General features: G+C 43.2%; 1 protein-coding gene across 18 annotated transcripts in view; it reads right to left on the bottom strand.

The window, feature by feature from the left end:
- MAPKAP1 (MAPK associated protein 1) overlaps window positions 1-5,403 on the bottom strand; it is a 240,055-nt gene extending 234,652 nt beyond the window's left edge. For 15 of the 18 annotated variants that reach the window (XM_042245202.1, XM_027965752.2, XM_042245212.1 and 12 more), the window contains exon 1: window positions 5,158-5,403. The gene's annotated coding sequence lies outside the window, so the exon portion shown is untranslated. Of the gene's footprint in view, window positions 1-5,021 lie in introns of all 18 variants that reach the window. The other 3 variants (XM_060411606.1, XM_042245205.2, XM_042245213.2) reach the window with 1 other exon arrangement.
- Between the last annotated feature and the right edge of the window lie 11,940 nt (window positions 5,404-17,343).

Genomic DNA, 17,343 nt, shown 5'->3' with positions numbered 1-17,343 from the left:
TGTGGGACCTCCTGCTTTGAACAGTGGATACCACAACGTCAGTGAGCAAGTAGGTCAGGACTCACAATCGGGCAGCCTAAGACCGTACACAGCCCTCTAATGTGTTCTGATCTACATGGTATTTTTTTAATGGCGATTTTTTTAAACTAAATACATTAAAATCCAGACTTCCACCATCCCTCTTGAAAACAGCTGGAAGATCTAGGGACACTGGGCTCACTTCGTCACACAGTGACAAGTGACTGGAGCTGAGTAGTGACTGCCGCTTCCAGACTGACTGGTGGCGTGCCCTCCAGGTCACAAGGTCTGTCCTACTCTTTAGGTCACATCACGGGCATCTGATTTGGAGACTCCTGAGGCAGCGTTCAAAACAGAACTGGGACTTCCCTGGTGGAGCAGTAGTTGAGAATCTGCCTGCCAATGCAGCACACACAGGTTTGATCCCCGGAATCTCGGGGCGATTCCACATACCGCAGGGCTACCAGGCCCGTGTGCCCCAACTACTGAGGCCACGTGCTCTGGAGCCCATGTTCTGCAGCAAGAGAAGCCACCACAGTGAGAAGTCTGAGCATCGCAAGTAGAGAGTAGACCCCTTCATGGCAACTGAAGAAAGTCCATGCAGCAACAAACACCCAGCTCAGCCAGAAATAAAAAATAAATAAAAATTTGGGAAAAAAAAAAAAACTAAATTAACAAATCCACAGAATCATGAAGATTGAAGAAAATAAGGTGCACAAAAACATCTAACAATGACTATAAGCATTCAGTTATTTTAAATTTAACACAAGCTAAAATGTGCTATCTTTGGGGTCAAAACTTCTGAAAAACTTCAAACTCACAGAAAACACAAGGTCAAGTTAAAACTCAACATTCAAAAAACTAAGATCATGGGATCTGGTCCCATCACTTCATGGCAAATAGATGGGGAAAAAATGGGAACAGTGACAGACTTTTATTTTCTTGGGCTCTAAAATGACTGCAAATAGTGATTGCAACCATGAAATTAAAAGGCGTTTGCTCCTTAAAAGGAAAGCTATAACAAACCTAGATAGCGTATTAAAAAGTAGAGACATCATTTTGCCGACAAGGGTTCATAGAGTCAAAGCTATGATTTTTCCAGTGTAGATGTGAGAGGGGACCATAAAGAAGGCTGAGTGCCAAAGAATTGATGCTTTTGAACTGTGGTGCTGGAGAAGACTCTTGTGAGTCCCCTGAACTGCAAGGAGATCAAACCAGTCAATCCTAAAGGAAATCAACTCTGGATATTTATTGGAAGGACTGATGCAGAAGTTCCAGTACTTTGGCCACCTGATGCAAAGAGCTGACTCACTGGAAAAGACCCTGATGCTGGGAAAGACTGAGCACAGGAGGAGAAGCGGGTGACAGAGGATGAGATGGCTGGATGGCATCATTAACTCAATGGACATGAGTTTGAGCAAACTCCAGAAGATAGTAAAGGACAGGAAAGCCTGGTGTGCTGCCATTCATGGGGTCGCAAAGAGTCGGACACGACTGAGTGACTGAACAACAACAATCAGAATAACAGATTTACAGCAAATTCTCTCAGATGAAGCACGTACAACCCACTGAACTGCAACAATTTCTGAAGTCTTCAGTTATGAGTCAACAAGCAAAACAGACACCCCACTTAAATATGTATACCAAACATGACAGATAAGGTAATGAGCTCCTTGAGTTGTAGAAATCATGTTCGTTCCCCATTATTCCTTTTGCCCAGCGCAGTGATGAGCACACTGAAGCTAGGGCTCAAGGGCTGACTCTTCTTTGAAGCCATCCACGTCATAAAGAAGAAAGAATGTGGCATAGTTCTAAAAAGGAGAGTTACCAAAGTCTAGCAGATAATCCCCTCTACTCTCAGCTCCACCAACTCCATAAACTAACGGAATTCATTTAACCTCTCTGTGCTCTAGTTTCCTCATCTGTAACATCAAAATACTTATAATACCATCCTGTAGAGGAATAAATGAGTTAATGCATTTAACATAATGCTGGTACACAGAAAAGTGCTCCCGAGCTACCATTGCCAGTGTTTCCTCCTCTGTGCTCCACAGTACCTTGTGGGGACTGCTATCTTAGTATCTACAATGCTTTATTACAATTCACCTGCACACACACACACACACACACACACAGTGGGGACTGCTATCTTAGTATCTACAATGCTTTACTACAATTCACCTGTACACACACATACACACACACACATCTCCCTCATGGGAAAGGAAACACCCTCAGGGTGGGGACCTGGTTATATTACTTTTTGCGTCTCTGGGTCTAACATTTTCCCTGGCACTGCTGAATGAATCATAGATGTTCAAGGTATTTATTAACAAGAAAGGTTATGAGCAGAAACTGGAACTGACCTCTCTTGCTTGACATACAAGCTCTGACTCTGACCCTGTACTGGCCCTCCAACTTTACTGCCCAGTATTCCCTGGTGGCTCAGACAGTAAAGAATCCAACTGCTAATGCAGGAGACCCAGGTTTGATCCCTGGGTTGGGAAGATGCCCTGGAGAAGGGAATGGCAACCCACTCCAGTATTCTTGCCTGGAGAATTCCATGGACAGAGAAGCCTGGTACACTACAGTCCATGGGGTCACAGAGAGTCATACACAACTGAGGGACTAACATACACACATCCCCACTCAAAGAAGCAAAGGCTTGCTTTATTCAGGCTGGTCTACTCACCACTCTAAAACCATGCCTCAGGCACTGCACCTTTACAGCTTAACAGCCACCATCTTAGGGAACCTTGCCACATACCAGGCACTTTATCCACATCAGCTCACATTACTCCGTGAAGTCTATCAGTCTCTATCTCAAACTATACTTGAAAGAAATAATGCTAAGAATTAAGAAACTTGCCAAAGGTCACATAGCTATTAAGAGGAGGGACCAAGAATTGAAGTCAGAGTCCATGGCTATTCTCTACAGAATGTTCGGTCCACTCATATCCAAAGCTAGGCTGACCCACATACTACCATCTTGCCTTGGAAGGTTATGGTCTTCTCTACATTTAAAGAACTATCTGCACCATTCATTTTGACACATATTTTCTTCTCTGAATAGTTGCTTCAATATGTATTTGCATACAGAGAGCTACGGTGTGAGAAAAGAAAAAACACATAAAAGGCACAGATATAGGCATAAGACACACGTGGGTCTGCATCCTGGTTCCGTCTCATACCAGGTGTGTAATTTATCCTGAGCCCTCCTGATCAGTGAACTGAAGTTAAAATAATTAAACAAAAGAAACCTAACATAATTTCTCCAATACCCCACACTGTGAAGCCTTATCAGGTCATTGTACATGCCTCAAAAGTGGATGACCTCTTCCCCTCCTGTACCACCACTGAATCACCGAAAGAACTCCAACCCAGTGTACATACCACTCTGTCAGAATTATTTCCTATCTTTTTCACTAAATTGAGCAGGCAAGAACTGAGTCTTGTTTCTCCCTATATGGTCTAGCATGGTACTTGATATATGTTGTTGTTTTTCAGTCACCCAGTCGTGTCTCTTTGCGACCCTATGAACTGCAGCATGCCAGGCCTCTCTGTCCCTGACGATCACCCACAGTTTGCCCAAGTTCAAGTCCACTGCATCAGTGATGCCATTCAAGCCATCTCATCCTCTGACATCCTCTTCTCCTGCCGTCAATCTTTCCCAGCATCAGCAACTTTTGCAATGAGTCAGCTGTTCACATCAGATGACCTCGAATGTATCCATACTCAATGTTTGCTAAGGGAATCAACTGGGTTGGCCAAAAAGTTCATTCAGGTTTTTCTGGACGATGGTACGAAAACCCAAACAAACTTTGTGGCCAAGCCCATAGAATAATGAGCATTTAAAGGATTCTAGAAAAGAAACCATTTCTAGCTGAGGTTGTGCTGAACTGCTTGAGGCAAGGCCAATTTCAGGTGGGCGCTGGGTAACACCAATAGATGGAAATAGGAAAGGAGAAATCTAGGCATAAAGAAAGTGCTAACAACAAAGGAAAGGACAAAGCCCATTCCAGGTCCTACTTATCTAGAGTGAAGAATCAGGGTAAGAGGCCTTTTGAAGCTTAGCTGGAAAGTTAGCCGGAGCCAGATCAGAAACCAGATCAGGAATCTGAATACCCTCCAGCATCACGGTAGATGAAAGTAAGTATGAGCATAAATCTGAAAGGGAAAGGAGCCACCAGCAAGTCTCACAGGCCCCAATAAGCCTACAAGTGTGTAAACTGAACAAGATGAAAACAAGTATCGATCCTTCATCAACAACCCTTCCAGCATTTACTGATCATCTTGTGTGAACTCACAGAATATGAAGAATAGAACATGGTGCCTCCTTTCCCTGCTGCTCTACATTAGGAATCCATCCCTTCTGCTTGTCAAAACAGAGTAAGAATGTTGACTTTACTTTAACTGATGTGTGTAAACACCTGTCTCCATTTGACTGTTCACACCTGAGGAAGTTTTGAACTTTGCTGCTTTTGGTTTACAACATGATGCTTTTGCACAGTACCAAGTATTGTGATAGGCTTCAAAAATCACTTCATTCAGAATGAAACCTGTGCCAATCTCTGAGTCAACTTTTGGGCCTCCGGTTAAAGTAATGCTTCTGTTTAAACTACAGTGATATTTTCTTTTCCAGCCTTAACCAGATCTAGAAGACTCTATGCCACTCCCATAAACAAAAGGCTGAATCAAAGTTCCAGCAGCACTCTGCCTATTAAAAAAAAAAAAACAGTTCTAAAAGGCTGTTTTACTCCTTTGGGGCAATGGAGATAAGGGGCGTTAGACAGGGAATGCACAAGCAATGATTTTAAAAACCTGATTTTCATGTTATGAAGATTAAGACACCGAGTAGAACCAGAAACTGTCAGTCAACAGTACCCTCCCCAAACCCCGATACTACCGAGTCCACTAGCTTCTCCTCCCCCAAATCACACTCCCAAGCTGTCAGATTCATAACAGCCTTCAGTTCTGGAAAGGGCCAGGAAACGGATGCTCACTGGATACTGGAGCAAGGGCCAGACAGGCTGTCCGCCCCGCGGCGGCGAGCGCGGAGAAGTGAGGAGGGAAGCCAGGCTCCTTCGGTGGGCTGGCGGGGGTGTGAGCGATGGAGCTAGCGGCTGGGGCAACCTTTACCTGAAGCTGCTGCCACACTACGGGCCGGGATGGCCTTGGGACACGTTCCTGGGGGGAGGGCCCGGCTCCCCCGCGCCCCCCGGTCCCTGCCCCAGCTCCGCACTCTCGGAATCCTCAGGGACTGGCGCTCCTCCCGGCCGGCTCACCAGCCGCTTTCCGGACTCGCCCTCATACCCCTGCCGCTCGCTGCCGCTGGCCGGCCAAGCAGCAGCCCCGTTGCCCCGAGCCGCGCCACGACCCGGAACCGCACCCCGCGCACCGGAAGTCCCCGACTGGGAAGCAGCCGTTGGCTGGGGACGTAGTGCGCAAGCCCCAGAGCCGAGAGCGGGCTGGGAAGCCCTCCCGGGAGGCGGGGCCGAACGGGACGCCGTGCGCGCGCACCACTTCCCCGCCCCCAGGCAAGGCCTGGGTCAGAGATTAGCTGGGATACTGGCAAAACACGGAGACTTCGAGGTTTGCGTTGTTTAGAAATCCACGTCAGCCTTCTCCGTCGAACCTCCTCCTCTCTCCCCACGTCCACGGAGAAAAGCCCTCAGTTCTTTCAGAAATGAGCGATGAGGAGCTTAGTTTCTTGAATCAGGAAGAGCTGGTTCAAATGCCCGCTCTAACTTGCTGTGTGTCCTAGGACAAAACACTCCCTTCTCTGACCCATCCATCGAGTAGTTCCAAATTTAGAGTACTGCTGTGAGAATCGAGTGGGATGATGCTCTAAAAACACTCGGCACAGTGCCCAACACTTAATAAACTTAGTAAATGTTAGTCATTATTCTTATTTTCTGTAAAATGAAGGTAATTATCATCCCAGGAATTCAGGGAGTTCCATGAGATGTGTGGACCCGCCCCAAACAGGAACTCATTATTCCCCCTCTTTCTGTCTTCAGGGAATCAGTGGGGACGCTACTACTAAGGGGAAAGCAGTGCAATGATATGATACCTCTCCTATCTGAGAGATGATCTGGAAAGTCTCTCTTAAAAATGCACCTTAGCAAAAGAAAGAAAAAAACAAGTCTGAATTTCACCTCGGGGGGACCTTAGCGGGCATGCATGCACGCTCAGTAATGTCAGACTCTGGGATCCCAAGGACTGCAGCCCTCTAGGCTCCTGTGTCCATGGGATTTTCCAGGCAAGGGTACTGTGCTGCTGCTGCTAAGTCACTTCAGTCGTGTCCGACTCTGTGTGATCCCATGGATGGCAGCCCACCAGGCTCCCCCATCCCTGGGATTCTCCAAGCAAGAACACTGGAATGGGTTGCCATTTCCTTCTCCAATGCATGAAAGTGTAAAGTAAAAGGGAAGTAGCTCAGTCTCTGTCCATGGGATTTTCCAGGCAAGGGTACTGTATTGGGTTGCTATTTCCTCCTCCAGGGATCTTCCCAACCCAGAGATCCAACATGCCTCTCCTGCATTGGCAGGCAGATCCTTTACCACTCCCACCTGCTGCTGCTGCTACTGCTGCTGCTGCTGCTGCTGCTGCTAAGTCACTTCAGTCGTGTCCGACTCTGTGTGACCCCATAAGATGGCAGTCCACCAGCCTCCCCCGTCCCTGGGATTCTCCAGGCAAGAATACTGGAGTGGGTTGCCGTTTCCTTCTCCAATGCATGAAAGTGAAAAGTGAAAGTGAAGTTGCTCAGTCCTGTCCAACTCTCAGCAACCCCATGGACTGCAGCCTACCAGACTCCTCCATCCATGGGATTTTCCAGGCGAGAGTACCGGAGTGGGTTGCCAGTGCCTTCTCCCAAAAAGTGAGCAGTTGGGTTAATCCCAGGAAGACCTTTGGCCAGACAGGTGTGATGGGGTCAAGGAGTTTAATATCTTAGCTTTTAAGAATGCTTAAAACAAAAGGCACAGAACTATAGAGGACAGTATGGAGGTTTCTTAAAAAACTAAAACTAGAGCTGTCATATGATCCTGCAATCCCACTCCTGAGCATATATCTGGAGAAAAACATGATCTGAAAGGATACATGTACTCCTGCGTTCATTGCAGCACTATTTACAGTAGCCAAGACATGGAAGCAACTTAAATGTCCATCAACGGAGGAATGGATAAAGAAGATGTGGTACAGATATACAATGGAATATTACTCAGTCATTAAAAAGAATGAAATGCCATTTGCAGTAACATGAATGGACCTAGAGATTGTTATACTGAGTGAAGTAAGTCAGACAGAGAAGGAGAAATATCAGATGACATCACTTGTATGTGGAATCTTTAAAAAAATGATGCAAATGAATTCACTTACAAAACAGAAACAGACTCATAGACTTAGGAAGGAATCTATAGACTGGAGGGAAGGATGGGGTGGGAAGGAATAGATAGGGAGTTTGGGATGGACAAGTACACACTGCTAACAAGGATCTACTGTATAGCATGTAGAACTCTGCTCCATGTCATGTGGAAGCTTGGATGGGAGGGAAATTTGGGGGAGAATGGATACATGTGTATGTATGGCTGAGTCCCTTCACTGTTTACCTGAAACTATCACAATATTGTTAATTGGCTATAACCCAATAGAAAGTTAAAAGTTTAAATTTTTTAAAAAGGCACAGAATGGATGCTCAAGAGGTACATAAGAGAATTCTGGAAAGGCTTGTGACACTGGCCTGAAGGTCTCAGAACAGGAGTAATAGAGATCACTGATGGTTCCAGGCAGAAAGATGGAGGCTATCCTAAGAGATGGATGTCCTGAATAACTTCAGATGAAGAGCTATCTGAGAATGGGTTCCTGGCTCAAGTGCAATGGAGGGAAAAGTTGCTGAAGATCAGACAGTCAAGGAACTGAGATGCCATGTGACTTCAAAAGACCTCAGGATGAGGGATGGACATAGGGTGAAAACGAAACCAGGGTGTTTCCCAAGCCATTCTAAAACTGAGGAAGGTAGTTAGATGAGGAGGAAGGCCAACTACATGGATTAGCCTTCAAGGAGTGGGAATTGCATCAGAGAATGGAAGTGGCTTTAAATGCAGAGCTTACATTGACCTACCTCTTGATCTAAAGGTGCATAGTAATAGGACCGTGACAACTGACACACACACAAATTTTATTCTTAAAACATACTGATGGTGCTGGGCCAGGGGTTGGGACTTCAGTAGAACTGATTGGGACTTCAGTAGACCTGGGACAAATATCAATAACCTCAGATATGCAGGTGACACCACACCTACAGCAGAAAATGAAGAACTAAAGAGCCTCTTCACAAAAATTAAAGAGGAGAGTGAAAAAATTGGCTTAAAACTCAACATTCAGAAAACTAAGATCATGGTATCTGGTCCCATCACTTCATGGCAAATAGATGGGGAAACAGTGGAAACAGTGGCTGACTTTATTTTTCTGGGCTCCAAAATCACTGCAGATGGTGACTGCAGCCATGAAATTAAAAGATGCTTAGACAGCATATTAAAAAGCACAGGTTTTTAACAACAATCAGATTTTCCAAAGTTCAGCTCCAGCTTGGAAAGGAGGTCATGGGAAGGAATGGAGGTTCCTTTTCTTCTGGTCCCTAGGACTAGAATAGGGGCAGTGGACACAGGTTTGAAGTCACTTACTAGCTGTGTGACCTTCAATAAGTGACTTGCTTTCTGTGTATCTATCTGCTCATCTAGGTTTATTGTGAGCATCCATTGAGCGAATGCAAAGAGCATGCTTGGAACAGTGCCTGGCACACAGGGAGTGTTCTGTAAACACCTGTTCCTATTGCCCAAGGCACCAAGATGGGCAGCAAGAATCAGGAACTTTTATACATTTGCTTTCCTCAAACACAATTGCTGGAGCAATTCCTGCTCAACCTCAATTGCCTTTTCTCTCTCCTCTCAGTGAACTCCTACTCTCTCTTTCTCTCCCAATCTTTTTTGGAAGTGGCTTAAAACAACAACCATTTTTATAAATCTGATTTTTTTTAATGAAGGATGATTGTTTTACAGAATTTTGAACAACCATTTATTATTTCTCAAGATTTTGTGGCTTGGTGGGTGGTTCTTCTGCCAGTCTCCCAGGCTCCCTCATATATTTTCAGTCAGGTGGCAGTTAGAATTGTTGGAAGATCACAGATAGCAAGAAGTGTTGGCCAGGGACCTTGGTTTTCTCCTTGTGGCCTCTCTAGTGGCTATTTTCAGTTCAGTTCAGTTTAGTTGCTCAGCTCTGTCTGACTCTTTGCGATCCCATGGACTGCAGCAGGCCAGGCCTCCCTGTCCATCATCAACTTCCGGAGTCAACCCAAACTCATGTCCATTGAGTTGGTGATGCCATCCAACCATCTCAGCCTCTGTTGACCCCCTCTCCTCCTGCCCTCAATTTTTCCCAGCATCAGAGTCTTTTCAAATGAGTCAGCTCTTCACATCAGGTAGCCAAAGTATTCGAGTTTCAGCTTCAACATCAGTGCTTCCAATGAACATTCAGGACTGATCTCCCTTAGGATGGACTTGTTGGATCTCCTTGCAGTCCAAGGGACTCTCAAGGGTCTTCTCCAACACGACAGTTCAAAATCATCAATTCTTCGGCACTCAGCTTTCTTTAAAGTCCAACTGTCACATCCATACATAACCACTGGAAAAACCATAGCCTTGACTAGACAGACCTTTGTTGGCAAAGTATGTCTGTGCTTTTTAATATGCTGTCTAAGCGTCTTTTAATTTCATGGCTGCAGTCACCATCTGCAGTGATTTTGGAGCCCAGAAAAATAAAGTCAGCCACTGTTTCCACTGTTTCCCCATCTATTTCCCATGAAGTGATGGGAACAGATGCCATGATCTTAGTTTTCTGAATGTTGAGCTTTAAGCCAACTTTTTCACTCTCCTCTTTCACTTTCATCAAGAGGCTTTTACTTCCTCTTCACTTTCTGCCATAAGGGTGGTATCATCTGCATACCTGAGGTTATTGATGTTTCTACTGGCAATCTTGATTCCAGCATATGCTTCATCCAGCCCAGTGTTTCTCATGATGTACTCTGCATATAAGTTAAATAAGCAGGGTGACAATATACGGCCCTGACATGCTCCTTTTCCTATTTGGAACCAGTCTGTTGTTCCATGTCCAGTTCTAACTGTTGCTTCCTGACCTGCATTCAGATTTCTCAAGAGGCAGGGCAAGTGGTCTGGTATTCCCATCTCTCAGAATTTTCCACAGTTTGTTGTGATCCATACAGTCAAAGCCTTTGGCACACTCAATAAAGCAGATGTTTTTCTGGAACTCTCTTGCTTTTTCCATGATCCAGCAGATGTTGGCAATTTGATCTCTGATTCCTCTGCCTTTTCTAAATCCAGCTTGAACATCTGGAATTTCATGGTTCACATATTGCTGAACCCTGGCTTGGAGAATTTTGAGCATTACTTTACTAATGTGTGAGATGAGTGCAATTGTTCAGTAATTTGAGCATTTTTTGGCATTGCCTTTCTTGGGATTGGAATGAAAACTGACCTTTTCCAGTCCTGTGGCCACTGCTGAGTTTTCCAAATGTGCTGGCATATTGAGTGCAGCACTTTCACAGCATCATCTTTCAGAATTTGAAATAGCTCCACTGGAATTCCATCACCTCCACTAACTTTGATGTAGTGATGCTTTCTAAGGCCCACTTGACTTCACATTCCAGGATGTCTGGCTCTAGGTGAGTGATCACACCATCGTGATCATCTGGGTCATGAAGATCTTTTTTGTACTTGCCACCTCTTCTTAAGATCTTCTGCTTCTGTTAGGTTTATACCATTTCTGTCCTTTATTGAGCCCATCTTTGCATAAAATGTTTCCTTGATGTCTCTAATTTTCTTGAAGAGTACTCTAGTCTTTCCCATTCTATTGTTTTCTTCTATTTCTTTGCACTGATCACTGAGGAAGGCTTTCTTACCTCTTCTTGCTATTCTTTGGAACTCTGCATTCAGATGCTTATATCTTTCCTTTTCTCCTTTGCTTTTCACTTCTCTTTTTTCACAGCTATTCATAAGGCTTCCTCAGACAGCCATTTTGCTGTTTTGCATTTCTTTTTCTTGAGGATGGTCTTAATCTCTGTCTACTGTACAATGCCATGAACCTCCATCCATAGTTCATCAGGCACTCTGTCTATCAGATCTAGTCCCTTAAATCTATTTCTCACTTCCACTGTATAATCATAAGGGATTTGATTTAGGTCATACCTGAATGGGCTAGTGGTTTTCCCTACTTTCTTCAATTTAAGTCTGAATTTGGCAATAAAAAGTTCATGATCCGACCCACAGTCAGGTCTTGGTCTTGTTTTTGCTGACTGTATAGAGCTTCTCCATCTTTGGCTGCAAAAAATATAAGCAGTCTGATTTTGGTGTTGACCATCTGGTGATGTCCATGTGTAGAGTCTTCTCTTGTGTTGTTGGAAGAGAGTATTTGCTATGACCAGTGCATTCTCTTGGCAAAACTCGATTAGTCTTTGCCCTGCTTCATTCCACATTCCAAGGCCAAATTTGCCTGTTACTCCAGGTGTTTCTTGACTTCCTACTTTTGCATTCCAGTCCCCTATAATGAAAAGAACATCTTTTTTGGGTGTTAATTCTGAAAGGTCTTATAGGTCTTCATAGAACCGTTCAACTTCAGCTTCTTCAGCATTACTGGTCAGGGCATAAACTTGGATTACCGTGATATTGAATGGTTTGCCTTAGAAACGAACAGAGATCATTCTCTTGTTTTTGAGACTGCATCCAAGTACTGCATTTTGAACTCTTTTTGACTATGATGGCTACTCCATTTCTTCTAAGGGATTCCTGCCCACAGTAGTAGATATAATGGTCATCTGAGTCAATTCACCCATTCCAGTCCATTTTAGTTTGCTGATTCCTAGAATGTCAACATTTACTCTTGCCATCTCCTGTTTGACCACTTCCAATTTGCCCTGATTCGTGGACCTGACATTCCAGGTTCCTATGCAATATTGCTCTTTATAGCATCAGGCCTTGCTTCTCTCACCAGTCACATCCACAACTGGGTATTGTTTTTGCTTTGGCTCCATCCCTTCATTCTTTCTGGAGTTATTTCTCCACTGATCTCCAGTAGCATATTGGGCACCTACTGACCTAGGGAGTTCATCTTTCAGTGTCCTATCTTTTGCCTTTTCATACTGTTTATGGGCTATTTTGGGTTTCTACATAACAGAGTGGTGGGATTCTTAAAGGATAAATCCCAATGTGCTTTTATAAAAATGTTTTTATTAAATGTATATGTGCCATTTTAACAATTCTAACCATTAAGTTTGTGTGTGTGCGTGTGTGTGTGTGTGTGTGTGTGTGTGTGTGTGTGTGTGTGTTTGGCCATACCACTAGACTTACAGGATCTTAGTTTCCCAACCAGGGATCAAACCCAGGCCCTGACAGTGAAAACATTGAATCCTTGCTACTGCACAGAAAGAAAATTCCCAAGTATATTCTATTCATTCTTTTTTAAAAATGGTATCTTTTAAAAACATTTATCTATTTATTTCCCTATGCTGGGTCTTTGTTTCTGCGTGCCCGCTTTCTCTAGTTATGGAGAGGAAGGACTACTCTCTAATTGCAGTGTGTGGGCTTCCCATTGCAGTGGCTTCTCTCGCGAGATATGGCCTCTAGTGTGCTCAGGCTTCAGTAGTTGTGATGTATGGGTTTAGTTGCCCCGAGACCTATGGAATCTTCCTGGTCTAGGGATCGAACCTGTGTCCCCTGCATTGACAGGTGGATTCTTAACCACTGGACCACTAGGGAAGTCTCTCTATTCATTCTTGAAAACCAAGAATGAAAATCAAATTCACATACTGCTTCTCCTACTCTAGAAAGTTTTCTAAGAATACTTCTTGCTCACAGGTCACACAAAAAGCTTCATTTTCTGTGTTCAAGATTTATCATATTTTCTGGTATTCTTTCAATACACAACTGTCTCCCTGACAGGCCATAAGCAAAGGAACATGTTGCTCTCTCTCTCTCTAATATGTTTAAAGCTTAAAACACTATAAACACTTGGTAAAATGCATGTTAAATGAAAAGGTACTCAAAACACACACAGGAAGCAACTGGAAATCTTTTGTTGTTAAGCAGAATTTGTGTGTGGAAAATATGACTTTGCCAAATCTATGACAACAAGCTGAGATTGAACATGATAAGCTGAAAGGAACCCTCTTTCAAGCCCTGCCAGCGCTGTGGGCAAAGGGAGGCACCTTCTAGTTCCTTTGCAAATGTGTGTTCTTCATATCGTGTATGTGTGGCTATGCTTCCCTTCTATTTTCCCAATTTTAGTTTCCTCTCCTTTTGTAATATATTTTTTCCTCCTATAGGGAAAACAGGCATTTTTGCTGTTATGTTACAAAGTACTTTCAAGACAACAGTAAATTAGGTGTCAAAAATCCATTCAAACTATTTGAAAGAAGCCTCCAAGAAATTGACAATTTCAGAACAATATAGTGTTTTTTCAAATTAAAATAACATTTCAGTGTGAAGAATTTTTTAAAGCAAATATATTGTTCATAATAAGGTGAATTGGGTGGGTGGAAGAGAAGCACAAAATTAACCAACCAGAAAATCTTAAACATTACACTCGGCAGATACTGTTTAAGCATAGATCTGTTCTGGGTGCTTGCAGAGAGTCCCTGAGCTTTGTTCTATTGTCTTTTTGTGCTGAATATTATTTCTGGTGTCCTTTTTTAGATACTTGGAGTGAAAATGAAACATCTGGCTGGTACTATTTAGTATCTCTCTGGGTACAGTTATAGATAAATGTAGTCCCTCCCCAAATCCAGGCTCTATAACCAGTTTCTACTAGCATATTTTCTTGCTTTAAAGGTTAGCTGATGCTGTGAGTTTCAACTTCTGAATTAATGATATTAACAGGACTTAGGATGTAAAAAAACAGACTCGTATGTTTTGTCGAATGCAACTTCTAAGAATGCATAATTAACAGTGTCTCCATTAATATACAGTATGTTCAACACTGAGACACCACTATCATAAATAAAGGTAGACATGGATAAATTTATAATTAAAAATGCATTAGAAATTACAAGCATAATTTATTTACTAATGTGCACTGGAATAAATTTTATGTGTAATATTTTAAAACAGGGCATTAATAAATAATAGTGAACATAAAATGTTTTTGCAGCTGAAAATATTTCAATAAACATTAGTAAGTTAAATGCACTGCAGGAGTTATAATTGCTGTGAAGTAAAGTGCATAGAATACAATCAATGTAGAAAACTGTTTCTTGAGTGTATTCAAAATATCAGAAACAAATGACTTTTTTTCTTTGAAAGCTGACAAGTAGGGTATTCACAGCAGTGCCTGCAAATGTTTTAAGAATAAAAATTTAGGACATCCAAATAGTGGATAATTGATCATTTGATTAAAACAACCAAGATCCTTCTGATCAAAAACATTTATAGATTAGTGCATTCAACCTTATCCATTTGTTTGTTTGACTCATACTGTTTTGGAGCAGTTTCTCCCACTTGAGAACTCCATAGGTTTTTTTTTTTCAATCTTTCATTTAAAAATTGACCTTTAGCTTGCACTGTGGTTTTGATCTATTAAGGGAAACAGTTCCTAAGGTGCGAGGCACTGTTCTAAGGACTCATGCATTTTCCATACTCCTAGCTCTTAACTACTTCACTCTGCTGACTCTGTTATCTTTTTTTTTTTTTGACTCTGTTATCTTAATCTTATATTTATTTCACTTTCTGAATGTTCACATCAGGTGTTTTCAATGAGATTGTAAGTCCCACAACACCCAGCAGTATTTGCTTGTTTGATGCCTCTGGAAAGACAGATTATGTTTACGGATAGAGTGTTTTTTGTACTGGGGGGAGTTGTTTATTTGTTTTATTTTTTCCAATTATAGGACCTTAGTAGATGAACTGCAATGAATGTCATCCCTCATTGGTTGAGCCTTCTTCTGTGCCTGACGCTGATATACCTAATGGCTTATTAAGTCATTGTTGATGTTGTTTAGTCGCTAAGTCATGTCCAGCTCTTTTGCGACCCCATGGACTGTAGCTCACCAGGCTCCCCTGTCCATGGGATTTTCCCAGGCAAGAATACTGGAGGGGGTTGCTATTTCCTTCTTCAGGGGATCTTTCCAACCCTGGGGATTGAACCCGAGTCTCTTGTATTGAAGGCAGATTACTGCTGAGCCACCAGGGAAGCCCAATAAAGCCATTAGACCTAATCTAATGTAATCCTCACAACAATCCAATAAATAGATCTTGTTCTTATCACCTTTTAACAAATGAGGAAACTGAACCTCAAAGAGGTGAAGTCACTGTCTCAAGATCTTCTAACTAGTAACTGGCTGACTTGGAGGCCCCAGGCTCTACACGTGCCCTAATAATAATCAACAACCCCTGTTCCTAAAATAACCATGTCCTTTCTCTAAATCATGTTGCTGTCTGGCATCTCACAATTCTTTCAGCTGGCTTGTCCCCCCATTGATATCTAATCTAAGTCCCTCCTGCTCCCATTTAAGATAATTCCCTCATGTCCTGTCCTTAGTAGACAAGAACTGATGTTTGAAACACATGAGCAACATCCCTTTAGATATTTGAAGATGGCTATTAAATTCTCCTTAACCTTCTTTCCTCTGTGATAGGGTATTAGTAACCCCAATTCCTTTAGCCTTTTCTCACAGGGAATCTTTCTAAAGTGTTTCATGCCCTAAGCCACATTCCTAGAGAGTGTTTTCAGATTTTCCATATCTCAATTCATTATTATCACTTTCAAAGAGTATTTATTAAGCACCCACACATGCACGTGACCTCTGCTGGAATTTACACAAGACAGGAAAGCAAAAAGAAGCTATCTGCATGCCGTTACTCTAAGATGTCTGAGTCTCCAGTTAGCGTTCTTTAAAATTCTTCCTATGGGGACTTCTCTGGTAGTCCAGTGGTTAAAACTTCATGCTTCCAATGCAGGGGTGTGGGTTCGATCCCTGGCCAGGGAACTAGGATCTCACATAGTGTGGAGCCAATAAATAAATAAATCCTTCCTGTGACTTTATCATCTTCCCACCTGACTCACCTCCTGAGGATTTACTAAGCTAGAAGTAACCTGATATATTTCAGTCATCATAGCATCCCTGACAACTGGCAGAGTAAGAACAAAATGTGTGGGTAGTAAGTCACTTCAATTGTGTCCGAATCTTTGTGACCCCGTGGACTGTAGCCCACCAGGCCCCTCTGTCCATGGGATTTCCCAGGCAAGGATACTGGAGTGGGTGGCCATTTCCAGGGGATCTTCCTGACTCAGGGATCGAACCTGTTTCTTCTACATTGGCAGTCAAGTTCTTTACCACTGAGCCACCAGGAAAGCCTGAGCAAATGCTAGCTCAGAAGTAAAAACAAAACAAAACCAAAAATCAGGTAGCCTGAAAACTGAAATCAGCCTCCACAGACTGCTAAGGGCTTTTCTGCTTTCTTTGAAAAACTGGAATGATGTGGCGACACTGGGTCCACAGCCTACTTGTCAACAATCAGGTGAGTGGTGGCTGCCCTCCTCCCGGTGATGCAGGCCAGGCGTCAGCCACCATGCATCAAGACCCTCTTACTGTAGATTCTTCTGCTCATTTCCAAGACCTGCCTGGTCAGATGGCACTTAAACCTGAGTCCCTAACCTGGCTTTAGGAAACAGCCTAAGAACTAATTTCTGCTATACAATGCAGGGGTATTGATGATGAGGGGGAATGGCCCAGGGGGAAGTCTCAGAACCTGCTTCACCTGGGAGAACATGTTCTATTCACACACTGAAGAGACTACAATTTCCAGCAAAATCTGGAGATTATACTGGAGAAAGAGGTTTTAGGAAATAAAGGGGTGGGGCTATAAATTATGCGTCTCTCTATTTCCCTGTTCTTTGCTAAAATCCCAGCACAAAAAATGTTGCTTTAAATGAAATGCGAATGTGAAAGCATTAGTTGTTCAGTCAGGTCCGACTCTTTGCGACCCAGTGGACTGTAGCCTGCCAGGCTCCTCTTTCCATGGAATTCTTCTCCAGGCAAGAATACTGGAGTGGGTTGCCATGCCTCTCGCCTGGGGGTCTTCCCGACCCAGGGATTGAACCCAGGTCTTCTGCATTGCAGGCAGATTCTTTACTGTCTGAGCCACCAGGGCAATTCCCTGGTGGTTCAGTGGTTAGGACTCTGTGCTTTCATTACCAAGGACTTGGGTTCAGTCCTTGGTCCCGTGGGGCACAGCAAATAAAAAAGGGGGGGAATAAACT

This window comes from Ovis aries, chromosome 3 (assembly GCF_016772045.2).
Source record: "Ovis aries strain OAR_USU_Benz2616 breed Rambouillet chromosome 3, ARS-UI_Ramb_v3.0, whole genome shotgun sequence".
NCBI classification, from domain to species: domain Eukaryota; kingdom Metazoa; phylum Chordata; class Mammalia; order Artiodactyla; family Bovidae; genus Ovis; species Ovis aries.
The sequence above is the reverse complement of the archived record's forward strand: the minus strand, read 5'-3'. Positions and strand labels throughout refer to the sequence as shown.